Source organism: Gambusia affinis, linkage group LG20, assembly GCF_019740435.1.
Source record: "Gambusia affinis linkage group LG20, SWU_Gaff_1.0, whole genome shotgun sequence".
NCBI lineage: Eukaryota > Metazoa > Chordata > Actinopteri > Cyprinodontiformes > Poeciliidae > Gambusia > Gambusia affinis.
In genome coordinates this window covers 16796036-16820504 of record NC_057887.1, presented here as the reverse complement: position 1 = coordinate 16820504, position 24469 = coordinate 16796036, and the positions used below count along the sequence as shown (strand labels likewise).

Sequence of the window (24469 nt, the reverse complement as noted above, 5' to 3'; positions counted from 1 at the left end):
TTTCATGTTCCTGCTTTCTGACTAGAAAAAAATTGTAATGTTCTTGTAATAAATATAATAGTCTTTTACTTTGCAATTATTTTGGGAAGCAAAAATGCTTGTTTAAGTAGGTCAAACCAGTAATTCTTTCTATATTCTATATTTAATTCCATATTCTATATTTAACTTGTTTAGCGTCCTTTTTTCCAGGATTTATGCAGGTTTTGCAACTTTGACCCAACAATTTAATTTGGAGCAAGAGGAAAATAATTCTTTAGATTATAAAGGTTATGGATGGTGACCTAAACATTCTTGGAAGAAAATCTCTCTGTATGGTGCTAATGATCAGGTGTTATCAATATTTATATCTATGCTGCTTCCTACACACTTGTGTGGGAAGCAGTTTGTTTATATTCTGTGTTCTGTTATAACAAATTTATTGTACAGAATGCATGATGGTGTACTTATAATCTGATTTATTGGCCCTTTTTGTTATTGTCTAAGTATTGGACAATAACACGTTTATTTGGCTTTTACATTTTTCAACCTTATGTTTCAGATCATCAAACATCAAACCAGGATAACCTCTGTGAATATATAATGCAGTTTTCATCTGATGTTTACATTTGTTAAGGAAAAAAACAATTAACCAACAAACTCCAACCCAGTGTCAAAATTGGTTCTCTAACAACCTAATAAGTAGCTGTGTCGCTCTTGGCTGCAACATATGTCATCAAGCATTTCCAATAGCTGGAAAACATAAACAACCCGCTTAAGGTCAGGCCATACCTGGTTCAGTTTAAAGACTTTAACTAGACAAATCCAAAGTCTGCAATTTGTTGTTTCAGCTATTACGAGGTAGACTTGGTGGTCTGGATCATTGTCCGTGTGTAGTGACTTATAGAGTAAGATTTATTGTTTAATCAATAGTAACAACTTTTCAGCAATTTGTCTTGCATTGACGGTGCTCTGGGCAAGCCCCCCACACAATCAAAAATAAACCCTGTAACAAAACCCAGTCTAGAAAAGAAAACATATAACTTCCTGTGTATGACCAATCTATGTATTGGTTTAAAATAATCCAAATGAGATATGATCTCCCTAAGTACAATTGTAAACTTAATATGCTCAGTTCCAGTCCAAACTACTTAAAATCCACAGAATTAACCTTTTTTAATTTAGCACCAAATGATAGGCTGGGGCACAGCAATGTTTTCTTACAGTGTATGGTGAGTGGCACAATTAAGGACTGCAACTTCCATTAACAAGAAATGCAAATAAACAATAGAAACTTAGTTTGTGTGTATCTGACAGTTATTTCTGCCCCTCCTGTGGTTTGTTTCCCCTCTTTACTGTGGTTCAAAAGCCTTACAAATGGCTTTTGCTACCCTTTTCAGATATCAGTGACTTTGTTTCCTGTGTTCTAGTTTAATTTCTTTAGATGACATGTTGCATTTTGAAAACTTTTTGGGCTCTGGATCTGGGTGCGGCTTACAAAATTGGACCCAAAATAGAGACAAGTTATAATTGAAGATTTCATAGCTTACAGTATAACTTCACATTTTTACTTCACAGTAAAACATTTTCTTTCAATATTTCATAAAATGCTAATCTTTATCATCTTGTTCTAAGCAGAAGGCGATGGATAGATGTTAATTTTAAGACGTCATAAGAAAATGATTCATTCCCAGGTATTTCAGAAAGACTGCAACCACAGCTGTTGCTCTTTTGAGAATTTCAATCATGTAAAGGCAGTTTTTTTTCCCCATGAATGTTTTGACAGGGTGTTAGAAATAGAGACCAATAGGAATGTCAGACCTCACAGCTGCCTGAGCTTTCCCTCTCTCTCTCTCTCTCTGTCTGTGCTTTTCAGATTAATTCAAAGCTTACCACCGCCTGGGAAATGACAACACAGTAGAGGAGACAGCCTGAAGTCACACTTTGATGGACGCCGTGGTCTATTTCTGCCATTGACTACAGTGGTTAAATTGTGACCCCGTGGTCATTTTGGCGGGGCCTTATCAGCGCCAGCCAAATGCGGCGAGCCTGATGGAAGGACTAAGAAGATGATTTGTGGACAGTCTATTACAGTAGTAGTGTTAAAGCTGTGTGACTGCTGAGCAGATTGAGGGGACGGGATAAAGTCAAGAAAGGGGAGCCCATTCAATTTGATTGGAGTTTAATTAAAAACAAAGGGGGATGAATCTTGCTCAATAGACGATGACACTCCCTCACCTGAGATAGAGCTTATTATTATTGGGGTGTTTTGTAATTGAAAAAACAGGATTCTGGGCCAACACCAAAGATAAATGTCAGCTTAAAGTTTATAAGGGGCAGTGCAACCTTTTATCCTGCCTAACACAGAAAATCCACTGGTTGCAACCTTTAGAGGCAGAGGGATCCTCAGTACCTACCTAACTCCTCGAGTCAGTGGCAGAAAATCCATATCCTCTTAAAAAGGAGGAGCCACATCTGATTATAGATATATAAAATCCATCTTGTTTTTGAACTCTGTCCTTTGTTGGAAGCAGATCAATGGAAACACCTCTCATTGAACCTGTTACAGTGACAGGAAAATCTGTGAAAAAGAGATTGCAGGTCTAGTCAAGACAGAAAGATAGGAATAAACAGAGCACAGATTATATAGAGACAGTGATTCATATGTTATAATGGTAATATAGATTTTAAAGGCACAAATATGACCATAATGTTGAGTGTGATTTTTTATTATTTACATTTTTATAAGATCTAAAAAATATTACAGTGGACCCAGCAGATTTGTGGACGTTCCTCTGGTCCCAAACTCCAAATTATTCACAGAAAATGTTCCTGCTTTTCCAGAACACATTTTGCTTCTCCATGTGTGCACCTGAAATTTTAAGTTAAGCAACCACTTCTTTGTTGATCAGAACCTTTTTAGTCCAAGCTGATTTTAAACTCACTTTTTCATGACAGAGACTGTGTTGTTCCACCAGCATTCAGTTTATGATTTTCTGAGCATCCTCACCAGCTTCCTTTCTTTTGAGGGTCACCATCCGGGTCATGTGGTTGAAATGTGGACACAGCTGTGTTTTCCAACAGGGGAATAATCCCAAACTCACATCAAAACTGGTTTTGAAATGAATAGAGAAGGCTACATTAACAGGAAGGAAGCTACACTCCAACCCCCTTCACCCTCTTTAGTTCTAACATTCTTGTTGAGACCATAAAACCATTAAAGGAAGGTTTACTGCAGCAATAAATCAGGTGAAAAGTGGGGTTGTTTTTTTTGTGCAGGACTCCATGTCAAATACACTTCCACCAGCTTACAGTTGGAATCACATTCTGAATTGTTGCCTTTTAAATATTTTTATTCTCTCTTTCATTTACCTCTTACTTGCTGTCATATTGTCATGTAAAAGTCTTGCTACAAAACTGGGCTGACTGGACATGCTATGTTCTCTCCAGAACACAAGGAGAACATCTCTGACCAAAGTTCCAAATTATTTCTTAAGATCCTACTGTGTTAAAAATGGCTTTAAGGCTGTTTTTGTTGCTTAAAAACCTTAACTGTAACTTGTTAAAGAAAAATGTTTTATTGATACCTTGGTCTCAGCTGGAGGGCTGCTCAGTATAGGTCTGAGTGCCTGCAGCCAAGGTGTAAAGACAGAAAGCAGCCTATGGCCTTTTTCACTGTGTGGAGGGCTTCTAAATCCCATCTGAACATCGATCATCTCTCTCACCTTGTTAAAACTCCAACTTATGTTTGCTACTGTCACACAAAGGAATAATTGTTTGACTTTGTAGAGCTTTTTGTCTTCTCGGTTATTCATTTGCTGTAGAGAAGCTTTCTCCAAACCTACAGCACAAAAAAAGCAACAATGAATCACATTTTGTACTGTCTTCCCGTATTTACACAGCTCCTAATCAGAGTGAATGTGTGAGTAGGGAAAGAGTGAGTGCCTAGTTGCTTTTTTTTTTTTTTTACAACATGTAAGGTGCCATGTTTATTAAGCATGTTACCCAGCAACTCCTGTCAAACAGACCTGTGGATCATGGTAGCTGTAAAGCAGCAGCAGCAGTAGATGCTACCAAGATGCTAAGGTGTTTGTCTGCATTTGCAGTTGAGGATGTTACAGCAGGCTGAAATTCACCAGTATGGGTTTTAGATTTCTTTGTTTGTTAATACAATTAAGCCTCTATTTTTCAAATAACTCAATCTTGGTTTATAATTGACGTGACGATCACATGTCAATCATTCTAGCGGTTTATCATCAACTGACCAATCGGCGGTCACCATTAGTCCCGAAGTACACAGGGGAACTGAGGAACTGAACTTCCGTCAACATTACGGGGTTCTTGTTGTTAACGCGCTGGGGTCATATAGATATCAAGGAAAATAGTAGCAAATCATGCTCAACGTTGTTAGTGGGTAGCATGCAATCCCGACAGCCCTTACCCAGAGCTTTTAGAGGGCGAAATACAATTGATTTAATTTCCAAAACACAAACGGAATCTGAAATAATGCTAGAAATGGATCGAGGCCTGCAGCCAACATCATGCCCTGTTGAATGAAACTGTGATCAAGGGCAACTGCCACATGCTCGTCTGCACAAAGGTAACTGGTAGTAAATATCCCCTTTTTTGTCATAAACACACTTATTAATACTCATGTCAAATATCAATAAGTGAAGCTAGTTATGCTTGAGTGTTAATTCCATCGGTAGCTCCATGGCAGCGTGAAAACATGAGCTGCATTGATATTTTTACATTTAAGTATTATGGTACTGTTCATTTTTAAGCATTTTCCTGAAAGCAGATTTTTACAGATTGGTATTATTTAAATCATTACTGTTCGTGAAAATACGTCCAACACAGCTTTCACACTCACATCCTCCCAACATGACTTTGTGCCCTCTATTCTTCCTCTGGCTGTTAAAGATTTGGGCTTTAATGATTTTTTGTTTTGTTATGTTTTCTCAGTTGTTTCTCGCAAATAACCTTACAGACCTGATGTAAGACTCCTTGGAGAATATGCTTGCTTGTCGTCTTTGCATTAGTGTTGACTTGTATGGCAAAAATGTCTTGGGTATCGAATTGACTTCCACTACCTCTGCAATTAACATTTTGTTTGTCGGTTTACTCTACTTCCGGTTGGGGGCGGAGCTTGCGTCATGACAATTGAAACCGCCAAGTCAGATTTTGGTGTTTATTATTTTCATTGATTGCAATTATTAGATTTTATGTGACAATCCCACACATGGTATTCCATAGTAGTTATAGTAATTGGTGTATGTTTTTGCTAGCTTCACATTTCTAAATATTTTTAATTCTTGTATATTTAAAATAGCCTAATCGGTTTTGCCACAAATTCTCAATTAGATTTAGACATGGACTTTAACTAGTCTATTTCAACACAATAATATTATTTGATCTAGTGGAGCTCTAGTAGAGAACTGGCTGAAAGCATAAGGTTTTTTTTTCTTTACAAGATTGCCTATATTGAGCTCCCCCAATTTTCTCATCAATGGATCTGAAGAAAAGTTTTTCAAAGCATAATATTTCTGCCATTATGTTTCTATGTAGGAATTAAATGCTCTGACTATATTGTTTTGCATGTGAAGGCCAAACAATTTAAATTGGGTCATATTTGACCAGAACATTTCTTACTCTTTGTTGGCTATGTTCCATGCAAGGCTTACTATAATCTTCAAACAGGAATGAATAATAGTTGTCCTGTCAAAAGATTCTCCCAGAGTTACCATTAGCCTCTCTGCTCCTTCCCTGATTAATGCTCCCCTTACCTGATCATCCAGGTTACAGCCATGTCCTTGTACACCCCAAGTTGTTTCCATTTTTGAGGTGTTGGATTGATAAATTCTCTTCAGGTTACATCCCTGACCTTTCTGGTGTGTGCTCTGGTCTTTGTGATGCTGTTTATTCACTAATGCTCTCCAGTGAACCACTTTATAGCTGTTGTTCATTTTCAAAAGAGCTACATTTATTCTCTGAATAAATCACACATAATATTTTTTTTACTAATAAGTTGACATCTGAAGGCAGTTGGTTGTGATAGATTGTACTTAAGAATATTACAGTCAGGGAAGCTGAATTAAACATTTGTTTGAGAAAACACATGGAGATAGTGAAAAGAACTCCATCTATCTATCCATCCATCCATTTTCTTACACCCTTGTCCCTTGTGGGGTCGGAAGGTGCTGGTGCCTATCTCCAGCTAACGTTCCGGGCGAGAGGCGGGGTTCACTCTGAACAGGTCGCCAGTCTGTCGCAGTGAAAAAAACTCTTCTCTTTTATAAAAGAGAGAGACATCTAAGAATAGAAAATCTGTTGATGTGTCTGCATTTTAAATGGTTTGAAAAGGATTCAGCAGGAGGTGAAACACTTTGTGTCTAAATTGTTTTTAGTAATATCTCCTTCATTCTGGTGAGCAGTGCTTGGTTTTAAAACATGAAATCAATGCCAGCAGGATCAGAAAAAAACATAATTTCAAGCTTTGTTGTCTCCATCTCACATGAAGCCAAAGACGTCATGCTAAAAAATTAAGATCAAATAATGCATGATCTGAACTGTAACAATGTAACAATTAATGTCAAAGTTTTGCCCATTATGTTAAATGTATATGTATTATGGAGAGATCAGAGGATACAACAGCAATTCTTAGTGTCACCTCCTTGAAAAAATGGAAAAGAACTGCAAGAGCACCTTTCTGCTCTCCATTTTGGAAGACACACATTTTCTCCACACTTTATGTTGAATTAAAGCAACAAGAAATGTTTCAGTAAAAGGGGCACAGCCTTTGCTTTTCTCTCTTAATGGAAAAGCTCTTTCTCTGCTTTTAAATAAAGCTCTGTCAAACATGACCGAGACCTGAAACAGGTTCATAAGTTCACACCCACTCTCTGGAGGGTTGGTAAGAATTTCTGTAAAGTAACTGAGGGAAAATAACCCAGAAAATAACTACAGTTTGTCATCATTTTACTGATAAACAGTAAACAAAAGATACTATCTTCCAGACTATGGAAGACAGTATGTTCCATAGCCTGCAAGATATTAACTCAGCACATCAGTGTGGATCTTAGTAAATTAGGATGTCAACAAAAAGTTGATTGATTTCTGTAAACCAATTCAAAAAATGAATCTGTAATATTTAAATGTCTGTTTCTCTTTAATTTTTTTTTATGGTGGTTTAGACTGATTGAATAACCAGAAAATAGTTTTCTAAGAAGATTAAAAATATTGAATAAGACCATTCAAATAGGGATCTTTGATCAAGAAATAATAAGTACCAAACACAATCAATCTGTAAACTGGGTTACAGCTGTTGCATCAAGATGCTCATGAACCACATACTACATTGACATGTTTTGTATTTCACATTAAAATCAAGCTCCAAGAAAGAGTAAAAAGGCACAGAATCCAACTTCCTTAAGAAGAACCCAGAGTCAGTGATGAACTGGGGAGTCATGTCATCTGCTGATGCTGGTTCCCTGTGTTTTATCAAGTCCAAAGTCAGCACTACCAGGAAATTAGGAGCACTTTATGCTTCCGTTTGCTGACCAGCTTTATAGAGATTCTGATTTCATTTTCCAGCCAGACTTGGCACCTGCTCATACTGCTAAAAGCACCAATACCTGATTTGATGACCACTGGGCTAGATTGGCCAGCAGACTGGACTGGCCTCTAACCCCAGAGATAATCTGAGCCGCATTGTCAAGAGGAAGCTGAGCCAGTAATCCAAAGGAGCTGAAAGCTGCTGTTCAGACAATGTAGACTTCTTAAACTTCTTTAAAAAAGAAGGAGTTTATCTCCTCTATGCTACGCTGGATTGAAGTGGTAATTTATGCAAAAGGAGCCCCAGCCCAGTATGAGTGCATATATTGCACAGCGCATACACACCCTTTTTAGTAAGTCAACACTTTTATATTAAAAATATTATTTTTCTTTATTGCCATTTTATGTACAAATGCTCAGGGAAACCAACATTTTTTTTAGCTCTAAACCATTGAATTACAACTAAAAATCACTTTTTTAATAATATCCCTATATAGTTGGATGCACCTGAAAATATGGGTTATAATTTTACTTTAAAATGCCTGCTCTGTGCCACCTCAGATCAATTTTCAGCAAACTGTCGAAGGAAGTTATCATAAGAGGAAATAACTAAGCTCCCTTGATGAAAAATAACAGGAGAGATCCAACCTGACCTTAAGAAACAGGTGACATTTCCCATCTGAGTAGCTGAAACCCATTCGCAGTGATAAGGAGAGCATCTTGCTTAAATGTCAAACCACTGGGCAGACTGGCTCTGATATTGTTGGGGAACTGCCAAACTGATGAGATGCTTTTTAATTATTTTCTTAAACAAAATCTTACTGCAAAGCTGTATAAGGTAAATAATGACTAATGGTTTACATTTAAATGTAATGTATTTCAATTTAACACTAGATTCTGTAAACACAGTCTGCTTTGATTATAAATGACTATTTAACTCTGCATTGTGATTATAGGAGAATAGCAAGGATTGAAATGGCAACAATTAACCCCCTGTTAACTGTCATATGTGATATATAAATGAACAAGTCTCCATAGCTTTAGCTTTAATATACCTAAGCATTTTGCCGAGGTGAGAATGGTAATACCAAGTGATTGTATTAAGTGGAGCCCCCTACAGACTGCAACCCAAGGGAAATAAGATCATCATTTCCCATTAGGGTAAACATTCTATAGAATTTGCAAAATCATGAACAAAATATGAAACAATGCATTTTTTGCCTTTTGATGTTTGTGATCTTCTTGGTATCGAACTGTTACACTCAAGCAGGCTTTCCTCACTGAAATACTTGCCTCTTGTCTTTTCCTACATCAAAAAAAATAAATAAATAACGGGGCTGCATCAGAGTGCGAAAAGTTCACTTTTTGAATTAACTGAATCCTCCTTTATGCTATCACCTGAAAAACTGTTTTGTCCTGAAAAATCGTCCACCATCCTTACTTGTTTGCTCCTTCTTGGGGGTGGCAGGGAGGCCTAGTTTTTGTCTACAGTGTATAGCAAACAGACAGAGCAACATTGACAGTGTGTCAATTATTCACAGATGCAAAAAAAACATTTTATTTTTACTTAAGATTTAAATAGGAAAAACTTTGTTTTAAGCTTCTATGTAAGTTTTGGCCTCTAACCTACAGTCAGCGTCTCTAATAGTACCATTCTGAGCTCCTAGTGTCTGACAGTCTTATGGTGAGAGGCTTTGTGCAAGGAAACATTTTGAAGTTGTCTTGAAGTTCACAGCTACTCACTCATAGGATGGTAAACAATTTATAATTTCCTGAATTACACATGTTGTTTGTGTTTGGGGTTGGATAAGGGTTACAGTTAGATATTTGAGTCTAATGCCTTCCAAAAGCTTTCCACCCTTTGGATTTTTTTTTATTCTAACATTTAAAGTTTCAGGCACAAACTTCAACATTTTCTTTGCTTTGGGGGATTTTATGAGAAGGATCAGGATGGAGTTTTTTGTAACTGTGACATATAAGTACAGGGATATATCGTTTTTTTTTCCAAGTAAAAATCTGAAACAAAACCTGACCTTTATTGTTGAAAGCAACCCACAACACATCCTGTCAACAGTTTACCACAAGCCTTTTTGCTCTGTTCAGATACGATGTTGAATTTTATGTTGTCATAAACGCATTCAGTTATGTGTCATTGAAAACTAACCAGATTACAGCATCCTCACTGTGAAACATGGTGGTGGTAGCATCATGCTATGAGAGTGCACCTCTGCAACCACAAGGTAGCAAGTTGGTGCGACGATGGATTGAGCTACATCAGTTGTGTTCCCTAAGTTATCCTTAGGTATAAGTGAGTGTGTGTGCATAGTTGTTTAGCCTGTGTGGTTTTTTTTTTTTCATGTTTGAGGCTTTTCAGTTGAACTGTGCACTTTAAAGTCGATGCTTTAAATTATTTCATGTCTTACAAACTAAAAATCTACCGCTCCCTGTTTTCATAGAAGCGCAAAGAGCTGCTGCCAGTGCTCCACTTGCTGCGTGTCAGTGTTGGGGAGCTCCTGTTTTTCCTCTCAGCACAGAGCAGCAAAGGAAACATGTTGTCAACCCCCTCGCCTTTTTCTCTCCCTGCTTGTCTCTGCTACTCCTTCATTGCCCGTGGCCTAAGGGAACTGTTGGCTTTCTGAATGCCCCCACCCTCCTCCCGCCTTTGTAAGCTCACATTGATTGGCTCCTTACTACTATCCCCCCCAATCCCACCCCCACCCCACCCCTACGATCCCCTTACACCCTCTCCCTCCCACCATGGCAGAACAGCATGGGGTGTCAGCAGCCAGCTTTCTGCTGGTGCTGCTAAAAAAAAAAGAGAGAGAGAAAGAAAAAGTCTGGGGCCACATTCTAACACGAGGAAAGGAAATTGTCAGGTGCTTCACCGCAGCTTGTCTAAGTATATCTCCTCTCTTCCTGTCTGCTTTTCCTGCAGTAATGAGAATCAATGGGATTCAACACATTTCCCTCATGTCTTTGTCAGATCTGTTTGCAGAGCCTTGTCCTCTGCCTCATAATTGCCCTGCTGTTTCCCTCTATCCTCTTTTTTTTTTTTTTTCCCCACAGAGCAGTCTGCAGTGCAGTCACACAATCCTCCACAACCTCAATAAAACATGTGTTTGGGGACTCGCACGATCTTAAAGGACTCAGTAAAATTAAATTACAGAATCATCTCATCATCCAGTTATTTTGTAGTTCAGCAGAAGAAAGAAATGTGCCAGCAGAGTTCTTGAGAACTGGCATAATTATACCCTCGGGAGTGTGTGACTGCAAAATAACACATATCACTGAGCAGCGTGAGTGTCCACAGCGGGGCAAAAAGTGTGCACTAGGAACACATTTAAACTGGAGGACAGCCAGAGGTTGGTGGGTTTGGTCGGTGGAGGATGTGGGCTTGTCCCTGGAGCCCGGTGGCTGTTCATTCATAAACCAGGTGGGAACTGTAAATAAAAAGAAGTTTAGATATCGCACAGAGATTTCATGGACCATATTGTGCTGTTTGTATTTAAAGCACAGCAGGGTGACCAAGTACTACTGTATTTATTTGAAATCTATGTAGGAGAAACCAGGACAGGGATTTGGAGATGAATATATCGGTGAGGTATTACAAATTTAGTAAAGTCAGGTAAAGCTGAACTTCGGTGAGCAAAGTTGAGCTTAAGTATTTATTTATGGTACAAAACCACATGGATTGCAACTCTGACAATAAATCTTCAAATTTTTCAAATGTTTTTTTTTTTTTTTCCAATCTGCATATTTATTTTTTGTTTTTAGATCTGTAAATTTCTACAATTATCAATATTTTAAAAAATTTGCCATTTAAGAAGGTATTTTATTTTATTATGTTTCCATTATTTTTTTTCAATTTCCATTATTTGATCATTTCTGGTTTATTACTGTTTTTTTGTACAAACTATGCATCAATTCATTTGACAACAAACAATTTAAAGTAATTTTCTATACTTGTACTAGAGTGTGACTATGTGACTGTAATAAACAGCACATATCAGAAAGAAGATGATATTTTTGTTTCGGTTCATGAGTTAGTCAGTACCTTTCTGACAACATGAAGCAAGCTAAGAGACAGACAGACAGACAGACAAATAGATTTACTGATTGTTTGATTTATGAGGCTCCTACATCTGAATTAGGCACGTCAGGCTGTCTGACACCTCACTCGTTTGAACCTCATCGATAATAATGTTTTGTTTTTCCCAAAATTCTTCACCAACAAGAATCTGAAATGTCTTGGCTTGGATTGATAGTCAGGCATCCGGTCTCGCAGCTCAGTGAAACTGGATGGAGAGCATCTGTGAACATCTGAGCCTCTGTCTCAATTTTTCTAACAGGCTTCTATTCTGGCTTCTAAACCACAAATCCTTTTCCTCCCCTGTCACAATTATCTACTCATTTATGTTGGTCTATCTCATAAGAACCTAATGTTTAAAACACCATACGTTCAGCTTAGTGACTTTCAAATGATGAAAATCTGTTTGCATTTACTTTTGTATTTTACACACCTTTCAGACTGATTTATTAGTCTAAAACTGTGTTGGGCAACTGAAAACAGATGAAAGGCTTCTCTTTTTTGTTCACTACTTTGATTTAGCTTTTTGTGCATCAGAGTAATCTGAATATAATTAGTCTGCTAAACATGCCATAATTAAATAGCATCAACGCTGATCAAGATGCAACTTGTTCTTGTCTTGTGTCCTAATATTTAATTTGTTTCCCACAGATTCCAGTAATATAGCAGCCTTTTCTGTTTATGGCTCACCTTGCAACCATCATCTATTTAACCGGAGTGAGTTTTATTACAATTAACAGCTCAATAACATTTTATGGGAGCTTTAGGCTCCAAGATAGCAAACCATGTGCAACAAATCAATTATAATTTTTTTTTTTGGATCTCAGTGAGCAGGAAAAGTACACCATAGCTAATTCATGTGCATGTTGGAAATCAATGCTTCCTGTCACCTTTTAGCAGGACAAATGGCCCCTATTGTCCCAGCCCATCACTCGCTCTAACTTTAGACAGCTGGGCTGGACGCACAAGGCAGAAAGACAGAGGGGGTGGGTAGTTAGGGGGTGTTCAATGACGACTTCTGGTACTGGAGCTTCTACTAACATCCAAACTTTCCGGAGAGTCAGCTACAACAAGCAGGGTGGTGTGTTCCTGACTTCTGACATGACTGCTTACACGCAGGTCGCCGTGGACAGCAGCAGGTCACTCAGAATGAGTGGGTGAGTGTGTGTGTGTGGGCGTGGGTGTGTGTGTGTGTGTGTGTGTGTGTGAGGGAGTCTGGAAGGATGCTGCTTGGCCCCAGTCATTGCTCCTTGACGTCAGAGCTCAGCCCAGCCTGCTCCTGTTCCTGCTGCTGCTGCTGATGCCTCTGCTGCTGCTGCTCCTCTCAAACATGTCTTTGTTATTCAGAGCTTTTCATCAGAGAGAGGTGACCTGCAAAACATGGATTCTGGAATGCAGCTGGATTTGCAGTAAGACATGTTCATTGCTGTTAATTACTTCCTTACATCTTGCACATTTTAATTTATATAAGGGCGATGAACACACGCAGCACAATTACTACATGCATAAATCACTAATATCGTAAGGGTGTTATGGTTTAATTGCATTGGGATGATGTAGAAATAACATCAATGGGTTTAATGGTTTTATGCAGGGAAGGGTACAGTGCAATGAGATTAAATATACATATTTCACATAAACGTGATTCTCATATAGAAATATTATGTTACAGCCTACACAGTAATGGATAAGACTGCTCACTTGACAGTTGTACATGCTGGTTGAAAGCTGATTGGAAGGAAAAACTGGTAGAAAAAATGAAGCAAGCTGGACAAATTCAGCTGTCTACCCCGTAAGTGAATAAGCCAGAAAATAGCATTTCTTGGTTTCTTTAGCGAGACAACATTTTGGGGATTTTTTCCACTATAAGCCATCCTCATCTAAATGAACAGAAAGGCACTAAAGTTTCCACTACTATTCTCGCGTACAACACTTAGTCCTTGTCTCTGTTTCACAAGTGACTCATCACAAGGTATGCAATGGTTGCCGCTCATGTCCTGTAATCTATCGTTGTTTGATGGCTTTTGAAAAAAATTATTTCAGCTGCAGTCCATAAAGCTATTTAAATGGGGTTTTTTTTCTTCACAATCCTCTTCAGGCTGTGGTTATTCTGGTTGCTTGTGCTCCTTTTACCACCAGTTTCTTCTTCCACTCCATTTTCCATTAATGAACTGGGAGGAATCCGTTCTATAAGTTCATCAGGAAGGCCAGTGCTGTCCTAGGATGCCCCCCTCGAGCCAGTGGAGGTGGGTTAGGTGGGTTAAAGCTGTTGCAGAACTAAAGTTCTTTCTGTGACTGGTGCATTCTAGGAATACCCAGGAGAATCATCATAGATCCTTCCTTCTAGGAGCTGTTAAAGTTTAAAACCATCTTTGCTCCCAACAAAGCTTAATAATTGTTTAGATCTCTGCTGTTGTTTGCACTTCTTCTTAATTTCTTAAAACTGCTGCTTCTTTCTATGGAAACAAATTTACACTTTATTTTTAATAAAGTGTACATTTAAAGTGTAAATTTAAAATGTAAATTTAAATTTACACTTTAAATTTAAATTTAATTGATGTACAGCGTTATTTCTCCTATGTTCTAAATTTACCCTGGCTATGTTTTTATTTTTATTTTATTTATTTATTTTTTTTGTCAAGGTGCATGTAATCAGTTGTACATACCAGCAAGTTGTGCATTAAGTCTGTGTATTTTAATGCATGTTTTCATTTACCTAGAGCTACAACTGTGTTTCTCTCCTGTGGCACAGTAAAGGATTTTTTATTTTGTAACTTTACTTTATTTTTTAAAATTAAGCTAGAATATACGATATTCACCTTCATAGAATCGGTGATTATTTGTTTATTTAGTCAAATATGTCCATGATGCAAAATCCATCTGATCCAGGAACCAGGTGCGCGGCAGTCCGCTCCGGGTCCCTCCCTTTCCCCTTGACGGGCATCCGCGGGTAAAACAAGAAATCCGCCACACGTTTTGTCAGCAGCCACCGAGCTCCGGGTCCCTTCGGTAATAGAATAGCCGATGTAATTTGACACTTCAACTTACTGCTCTCTCTCCGAGTCTATTCAGTTACTCAGTCCCATTCTCAGCGGCCGTGTGTGTATGAGAGAGAGAGGGAAAGAGAGAGAGAGAGAGTGTGTGTGTGTGTGTGAGGAAGGGAAGATATTTGAAACAGATAATAAGAGACGAGAATTATTACCGAGGACTTTCTGCCCCAGATCGCACCCCGGTGAGTGGCTGCAAACTTAATGCTTTGCGGTGGGAGGGTTATATTTTGCTTTTAACGCGTGTGTGTTTCCACTTTGGCTCAGATTGTTTCTCCAACAATAGAGTGACCGCTTGAACTGGCTCTGAGGAGAGAGTCTGTTAGAATGAACCGCTGCTTGCTTTCTTAATAGCCGTGATTACTATTTACTACCAGGCTGCCTTCGGCTGAGAGGCAGGCTGTGCGTTTCGGTGAAGGAACAGATGCCTGCGTTGATCTCCGCAACCGCTCCAGAGGTTACGTTGTTCCAGTGTGCACGCTTTTTGCTCTTTCTATGCACTCTTGGGAACCGGACTTTGTATGTTTCAGATTTTTATTTTTATTTATTTATTTGTTTTTTTGTTCTATTTAAGCTCCCGGCGTGCACAAAGCACATGGCTGCGGGGATGTGAGCCGCAGAGTAACAGTGGACACGGTCACTGCAGTGCAGATCACTCAGTGGATGTCATGTTTAAATGAGCGCCTCTGAACTTTGATAACAGAAACACGTGTGATCTGGTAAATACAAAGCCGCTGCGGTTGTCTGTGTTGCTGGATTATAATAGGAATTTGGCTTTTTACGAGTTTAATAAAAAAATAAAAATAAAATAAAAAATGTGAATTTGGAGCGAATTGGGATTGAGTGGGGGAGCCGTCTCTTGTACACTGAGGTAATAAATAGTCTACACGTCTCTGTTCAAATATATATTTTTTGATGCGACTAAGGACGAGAGCAAGATAAGTCTTCAAAACTTTGAGTGTGAAATATGACTTTATTAGTCAACGGATTAACACATATTTGAGGATGTAGTAAATAAACTAATACCGCATTTAATTCTATGATTCAGTCTTTATCAGTACCATTATATCAACAAAATGGGTGCAATTAACTCGAATAAAGTCCAGCTTTTCTACAAGGAACTTGTTGACATTTAATCTAATATACTAAAAATGTATCAGTCAGGAGATGGGTCAAAAGATGAAAATATGAAACAACAGTGACATTAGTTAAACTTAACTTGTTATATTATTGACAAATGGACAAAATGACAAAATGAAAACTGATCAAAGAGGCTGACAGAAGCCTGACAATAACCCTGAAGGAGCAGCAGAAATTTCCAACAAGTTTTTGGTTGAGTTCTACAGGTGAGAATAATCTCATGTGCTCTGGAGTTTATAGATTATAGTTGAAAGACTAATTATTTTTTTTCTTCCAAAGACAACAGCCAGGCCTGAGTTAAATAGTCCATCTGGAGTTACCTTTCTTCAGATACAACAATATTTTTCTTGTTTATTTTTGTCAAGGTGCATGTAATCAGTTGTACATACCAGCAAGTTGTGACCCAAAAACGACAAGTGTCTGCTAGGAAGGTACTGGATTTTATGTTTTATTGTCCCAATGATCCCAAGCATGCTTCAAAATCACAGAAAATGTGGCTGCAACGATGAGCTGTCATCACAATCTAAACAACTATGGCTAAAAAAGGCCAAATCTAAAAGCGAGAGGACCATAGACTCTCACCAAAGAAGAATAAATGCTGAAATTTTAACAAAACATTGTTCAATAATATGTTGGTTTACATCTGTGCAAACTTATGATACAAGGATGCTGAAATTTTATCTTACATTTATAATTGTTTTACCCAGAGGTGTGTAGACTTTTTATATCCATTGTATATCTATACAGGAAGCCAAAAAAATAGACAGTTCTCCCTGTTCCACTTCCTAACTATTGTCAGTAGCAGAGCGGGAGGAACTGTGTGTTTTTGTCGTGCAGCCTATACTTTACTCCTGTTTCTAAAAAGTCCCACTTTTGGGAGCAGCTAGTTTTTTTTTTCTTTTCTTCTTTTATTAAGAGCTACTAAAGAGTTATTCTTGTTGTTTTCTATTATGTTTGATATTTAAATGGTTAAGAATGGTTGAAAACCCAAAATTCAGTTTCTCAGAAAGTGTAAATATTACATCAGACAAGAACTTTTAATACAGTAAAGTTCTATTGTAGTCATGTTATGACCAAAACAGTCATAAAGAAGACTGCTGATAGTTTTGCATTTATACCTTCCAAAAGGAAGGTAAGCCACAAAAGGTCAATGCTAACCTTATTGATTGTTGATAAAGTTCTCTAAGTATATTGATAGAAAGCTAAATGGAAGGAAAGAGTAATGGATAATAAGAACATTAAATGAAAATACACTATTAAAAAACTATGATTAATATGGAAATGCCAGTCTATTGAAAATCATGCAATCATTTTCTTGGGACTTTCTGTTCTGTCTAGCACTCACTTTCAACTTGATAAGACACCAGTCATAGTGACAGCATTGAATTGAATGGCTCAACAAATCATTACTGATTGTGGAAACTTCACAACTTTGCAACTTGAACTATGTGAAGAGCCAGATGCTTTAGCATTGACCTTTTATGACTTTTCCTCCTTGTAGAATCTTTGCTTTTCTTTGATTCACATGGCTGGGGTTATCCCTGTTGCTTGTGGGCCTTTTTCTCCTAAAATGTTTTCCTTCCACTCAATTTTCCATTCACATGCTTGGATACAGCACTCTCCGAACAACTAGCCAAGTGTGCCGGTCGTGTTGTGCTTGACTGCTGTCAAACCCATAATTATGTAGGCCATAATATAGCACTTCTTTTTTTAAAAACTAAAAATGTGGGATTTTCATTGACTAAAAGTGGTGTGGTGAATTTATTTGTTTTTTGAATTGAATTAGTGAAACAGTTTGTTTTAAAATGCAGCTTTATGGGAATTACTGTAAGCAAGAGCAGTAAAGTTCTTGAATTTACTTTTTTTTTTTTTTAAATAATGAAGCCCTTAGCCAGGCTATAAAACCAACAGTGGAAGAAAATCTGGCTGTTTTTATTAACTTATAATTGGCACTAGTTTACTAGCAAAAAAAAAAAAAAAGTTGAAATTGAAGTTATTACCAGTTTTTTAGGAAGTGTGAGATTTGTCTGCAAAACCTAAAAAGAACAAAAAAGTTCCATTAGCAGAATTTCCCCTTGATGTGTGTGGTAGTTACAGCCAACGCCAGTCTCATGTACTTTCTGATCCTGCAGCGTTACCAGTTTGTTCTGCACAGCTTTGAAAAAGTCACGTAGGTAGAACATCTGCAGGAATAAAAAGTGTTAGTTATTTAGAGTTTGGTCAGGCAATGATTGCCCTATTTATTTGAGATGTGAAGTTGCTCGTGCACCTGGAGACACTTGATGGCAATGAAGAGATAAAACGCTGATTGAGGAAACTTAAAACTTCCAGCTGGTTTCATAAAACTTGACAGAGGGGAAGTTTTTATTTTTTTCCTTCCCCTTTCCCAACGCCTCTTACCCAGTCACCCCCACCTTCATGGGGCCCCTAGGTTGCGCTCCTGAATAACCACAGGGCAGACCCCACCAGGCTGACCTTCTTCTATTCAAGTCGAGGATGTTGAAACACCAGCCGTCAAACAAAAGACACATTGAAACGGAGATCTGCAACCCAGCACGTGTGTCTGGGGCTGCTGAAGTACACCATTTATTAACTCCCAGTTTCCCACTGACCAGTGAAAAGCATCAGCGCATAAGCAGAGACGAACAAAACTGCGAAAAGAAAAACACAATAGGTACAGATTTGTACTGATTACATTTCAAATAAAATAATAATAAAAAAAGATTAAAGTTTGAATTTGGGTTCAAATTTTACGTATTGTAAAATCCAAAAGGTGGGGGGGAAAATGTATTCTCCTTCCATCTGGATGGGATAGAGAATGTTGATTGACAACAGCAACACGTTGCCTGGGCAGGATGGAGGTTTCTCTGCTCTCCGCCCCACCTGCCGGGGTGAGAGTAAAGGCGGAAGCTGGAAATGGCTGCACCACATGGGAAATTATTCAGCTCTCAGATCAGAGAGGACACACAAGAGGGCTCATTACCTCCACAAGCACTGCTGGCCAGCCTGCAAGGAAACCCAGAGCTCTACTGTGTGTAAACTAGAAACTTGGTATGTTACCTATCTGATGCAACTTTAGTGTGAAGATCTTCTAGAAACAGTGTTTGGTTAATTTCTATCTGTTTCACTCTGAACTGCGCTTTTAATTCTGCAATCTTAGAGCAAAAATTAGAACTTGTCCCAAAGGCTTGCAGCAGAAGCCTCCTTCTTGAAAACAGTGTTTGAATAAGTAGCCGGTAAACACGGGCGTGAGTTTGCAGCATGATATTATTGAAACGACTCGGGGATACCTGCTTCTGTATGAGGAGAATTCTCCGAAGGCGCTCTGTAGCAGGAACGGAGGTGACCTGACTGCTCATCCTTGGCAGTCAGAGGTTGTGGGAGGTTTGTGTAGGTTTCGCTCAAGGTTCTGCTCTGTGTTGTCTTTACTTAACGGAATAAATTCTTGGAATGAATCACCCTCTCAAAGAGCGAAGGGCAAGGGCACTGGAAAGGGTTTCACTGTGTCATCCTGGCACTTAAACTTTGAGGTTTTCTCTTGTGTCAGGCTGCATTTAGATGTTACCGATTATGAGTTTAATATTGTTTTAGATTTTATGCTCTTTTGAAAACCTGAGATGCATTCAAAACAATATTAAGCCAGCTTTTACATCTCTTTGTTTAAAATGCCTCTTCATGCACATTTCTACTCACCATCAGTGACAATCATGTTTGTGTAAAAATTGTTTTTGTTGCCGTAACTGAACCAACGTGCCTATTATTGACGGTCTCTGTGACTGTTTTTGTCAGGTTTGCTCTTTTGCAGCAAGACTAGTGTGACTTTCTGTTGTGCAAGATTCCTGTGGTGAGTTCCAGCTTGCGACCCCTTATGAATGGGTAACACTTTGCCACAAATTGACCTTAACTTTCAGGTTTAACTGAGAAAGGTCATCTGAGTGACCATTGTTTTACATGACAATAAATATGAGTTTATTAGAGCTGCAAATGAGCCATTTCTTGGTTTTGCATCATTTCATCATTTAAAATGTTACCAACTATAGTTTGAAATCAAGAGACAATTATATTGGGATGTGGTATCATAGCACTATTTCAGTACTGAGTCTAAATTTTCCTTCCAGCTTTCAGAATTGGCTGTTCATCATTACACCCTGTATTCCTCCTCTACATGCCAACTCTGAATTCCTCATGTGTGTGCTAGTGATGATTTGTGACGCTCCACCTCCATGACACGCGGCTGCAGGAATGTAGGATGAGCAGATATCTGTTATGACGATAAAAAAAAAAAAATGGGGTTGGTGGAAGAGAACGGTCAGACTGTACCTGTCAGCCTCAGTGTTGACTGGTAATATGAACCGTCTATTTTCAAAACACAGCTCAAGGAAAGGGAATCTGTATGTGGCTCCCTTGCTTGCGTGCGGGATGGAGATACAGAGCTGAGCAAGGGGATGGGAGAGGTGCCGGGAGTGACGCCAGACCACACATCATTTAATCATGTTAGAGTGTGCAATCACTCGGTACATATTTTTGGTTGCATTGGTGATCGGAGTTGTTGTTGCGCAAACTGTACTCGCACAAAAACAGAGGAAAGGAGGGAATTGACAGTGAAATCTGATTATTTTTGTTGTCATTGCCAAAATCTGGAAGTGTTTGTTCAGGTAGATACTTGTTGCTAAAAACTGCTTCTGCTAAATGTTTTGGACCACTCACATGCTTAGCCTGTGGTTAAATGAGCGTATATCAGTACCGGATTTCAGTTTGTACTTTTGGCCTAATCTCCCTGTTGACTTGCGTGCTAAGTACCAATGTGTTCTTTCTTTGCTCTTTTTAGGAACCCACTCTCAGCATAATCTCACTTAATCTAATCTACCCCCTTTATAATAGACTGGGAATTTATAGGAAAAGCTTTAGTGTAGATCCATACCAAACAGAACGATGTTACCTCTCGCCTCCCCTTCCCCTCTGGCAAAGCCCTTGTGAAAATGCAAGTGACCTCAGCGGCCCTTGTTAGTCCCAACAATGGACCGGCGTCTTACAGCTGCAGCCGTGCTGGAGGGCAGGTTTTCTATAACACACATCTTCTGATTAATAGCTGTAAGTAGACTATTTCTGGTGTCATTTATTTGTAAGTAACATAAATTTAATTTTGTTTAAGGTTCTTTGGACTGGACATTATTTGCGATGGATGTAGTGGAGATAAAAGTGAGTTTTGATGTAAAACAAATCAAAACAAAGATCAGACATTCTAGATCATTATCTGAAGCATAACCTGTACAATGTGAAACGCATTGTACAGGGGCAAAGAATATACAAAACATGAAGTAATTTTGTTGTATGTTTTTCTCCGAAGTATAGCCTTCCAAGAAGAAAATATTAATAATTTTAAATACAAGTCAGTGCTGATACAACAACTTCAAGCTTCTGCTAGAAAGATGAAGCTGAGGATGAATTTATGTCTGGATTTCACTGCAGTCTGATACAGTTGGAATATTTTTAAGAAACAATTATTCCATTTGGCATTATGTCATTTTGAATTCCATCCAAAAAGAGTTATATTAGTTTAAACATGCTCACACTTAAGCAAAGACATTATTATTTTTTAAATAATAAAACCTGAGATTTTTTTAGAACATTATCAGTATAGAGAGATAAATTGGTTAGAAACAAAGATAATTATAAAGCATAACCTTCTCCAGATTACTTCCATCTAGTATGATAACTGCAATATTACCAATTAATGACCAGAACTCCTACATTCAGTTCTGCTTTTAACCTGGCCAGAGAACTTTGATAAAGGTCAAATGTAGACTTCTGAGAGACTATTAGCTCTTCTAAATGTAGCGTCACTCAGAATAAATTTATTTCTTTTATATGACTGGAAAAAAAGATTTATTCCCAAGCTTGAACCTTAAAAAACACCTCTATTAGCCTCTAAAGAGGTTTTAATTATCTGTATACACACATTGGTCTCTTCGAGTTAGACAGTTTGAAAACAAATTAAATTCACAGTCTGTTAAGCCTATGTGTTGTCGACTAATGGGAGGCTGTTGCTTTGCTTTTCGTGGTTTTATTTGTTAGCGGTTCGACTTTTTCAGGACTTAGACACATGATCACACAAAACAAGCTGAAGCTGTGATGCAGTGTTTTCTTTTGAAAACGGATGAGAGAAAGCTTTGTTTCATCAACTTCATATCTCTGTTAAAATGTAGTTAAAAAATGGCTTATGTTCTATTTACATGGTTTTTGTTTTTCTTGTTTCTTGCATTTTAGGATTTAAATTGGAGTTAGATTTAGAGTGCAACATTGTGGGGGGAAAATAAAGAAGTGGATCCAATCTTTGAGCCATAATCCACGGTGGATTTAATTGGAGCTTTCAAGGCCCCCCAGCAATCGCGGGCTCATGCATGTTGAATGTGACATGCTGTGAAAAACATACACAGATGATGACACAAGAGCATCGCTGTGCTGTTAAGTGCAAATGAAAGGCTCTGAATCATAAATAACATCCGGCATCTCCGCAGTCCCATCTTTTATAAATTAAACAAGGTCCAACCGTGAAGGGTTGTCAGATTTGGCAGCGTGTAATAGTGTTGCATATTCATCCCTGAAATTGCAGCACAGACTGCGAAACCAGCTGCTAATCTCAGAATTTTAAATCTTTAGAGATTTAATCCTGCCATTAGAAAATGGGTCCAACAAAAAGGCTCCTGAAGGCTTTAACTGATAATTCATGGTGTGTTGCGGGTCTTCTGGAGGTTTTCGTTAACTTTTTAATGGAGAAGGATCCACACCTCTGAGTAATGATGGTGATTCTGAATAAGTGTTAGAGTTATATTCAACAGAGCCTACGGGAGTCCATATCTCATTGTTTTCTGACAGAGAAAATTAACTGGGATTTACTAACACACAGGGAGGCTTTTTCACCCATTCTTTGGTGCTCTCAAAGAAAAGGTCTGAGGGTAATCTTTTTCCCAAGGACCCTTCCCCCAACCATCCTCTACTCTCCATTTCCAAATGTAAACTGTCAGATCCTTCAAGTTTGCAGTCGAGATGTAAAGCACAGATTGATGAAAATCCCAGTAGCTTGCTCTATTTGCCAAGCATCTGCTGATGCACAAAAGATGAATTGCTAAGATTGAAACATCCAGTGTTGACTGTAGCCAATTTTAATTTCTCTGTCGCTTTAATTAACTTTAACAAATATTGTGTCAAGTCTCCCGTTCATATTAGCAGTTTTGTCAGCACATATTGTGTGCGAGGCAGGAGTTTTTGTGAAGTGCTATTTTTATTAAATCGTACACAAAGTCTTTGTGGAGCTGGCATTTTAAAGCTGTCTTTTGTGTGTCATATTAGTAATTAGCTCTACTTGCACAGTTAACACCAATAGCAGAGTTTTTGCTACTATGTTCATAATTTTGATATTTTAGTTTGGTACTTAAAATCATCATAAAAGCAATAACAATTGTTATTTTGCTTGCCTTTCCTACTTATTGCAAAAGTCTTTGGAAATCTTGAAATTTTTCAATCTGTGCTGTTTAAATTAGACTGGCTGCTTAAAAAAAACAGGCAGAAATAGACTCAGACTGACCCTAACTAAGATACAACAAGTTGAAAGTTGAGAGCTTTGGCGTAAGCATTGTGGTCATAATGTGTCAAACATCAAGCATGAATGGAAATCGAGCTCATTCTTCAACCAGAACACTGGATATCTGTCAGATGTGCTACATTAATGCAAACACTCATATTCTAGATGACTAGAGTGTAAACAGCCTGAGTCTTTATCCTGACAAGCTTGTCTGAGTGAGCTTGTATCAGTGTTATTGATCGGCCACACGGGATCAAGGGAGATTTTGAAGCATAACAAGTAGAACCGTTTTCAGCTACGGGCATCCGTCTTCTCCCTTTATCATTTATGATGGTTATTTTTATTTTAAGCTACCATAAAATTACAGCTCAAATCATTGAGCTTAATAGATACACTGTGACATTACAGACACATAACCAACAATTTTTAGCCTTTTTTTTTCAGGAGTTGCCCAGTTCTGATAAAAAGGTGTTAAAGGCCATCAAATAAGTTACTATGGAGAGTTGGTGACCCCTAAATGCAACTTCTTGCTGCTGTTTGCTGGCTTTTAATGAATAGTAACAAGAGAAAAGTAATTCTTGAGAAAAAGACATAAGAAATCCGTTTTAAAGTTTGCCTCATGTAGGAAGCAGCTGCTCCGGTCACATGATACCAAAATTGAACTTTCTGCCTTATATGTGAAATGTTATGTGTGGGAAAACCAACCCTACACATCAGCCTGAGCACATCATTACCCACAATGAAACATCATGGTGGCAGCATCATGTTGTGGGGATGCATTACTTCATTAGAGACAAGGAAGTAGGTCAGCAGGTTGAACGTTTAATTATTGGTCTATAGATTTGGGTAAATTTGGGAAGTAGTTAGTTTTTAGTTAGTTTATCCTGACTTATGAACACCTAATAGAAATTGGGTGTTGTGTCATATTTGTACCCTGGCAGAAACAGCAAGTCATGGATTACTAATAAAAAGTTGCTTAGGACGGTGAATTAAAAATGTTCTGATGAATGAGATAATAGTGAAATACTAAAAGTTTCTTTTATATGCTTTTCTTCACAGTGCTGTTTAACCTACAAACTCAAA

General features: G+C 38.1%; 1 protein-coding gene across 2 annotated transcripts in view; it reads left to right on the top strand.

Annotated features, from left to right (window-relative positions):
- The first annotated feature begins 14605 nt into the window (after positions 1-14605).
- Positions 14606-24469, top strand: part of LOC122822687 (zinc finger MIZ domain-containing protein 1-like) — a 118800-nt gene continuing 108936 nt past the window's right edge. For both annotated transcript variants that reach the window (XM_044101501.1, XM_044101500.1), the window contains exon 1: positions 14606-14849. The gene's annotated coding sequence lies outside the window, so the exon portion shown is untranslated. The remainder of the gene's footprint in view (positions 14850-24469) is intronic.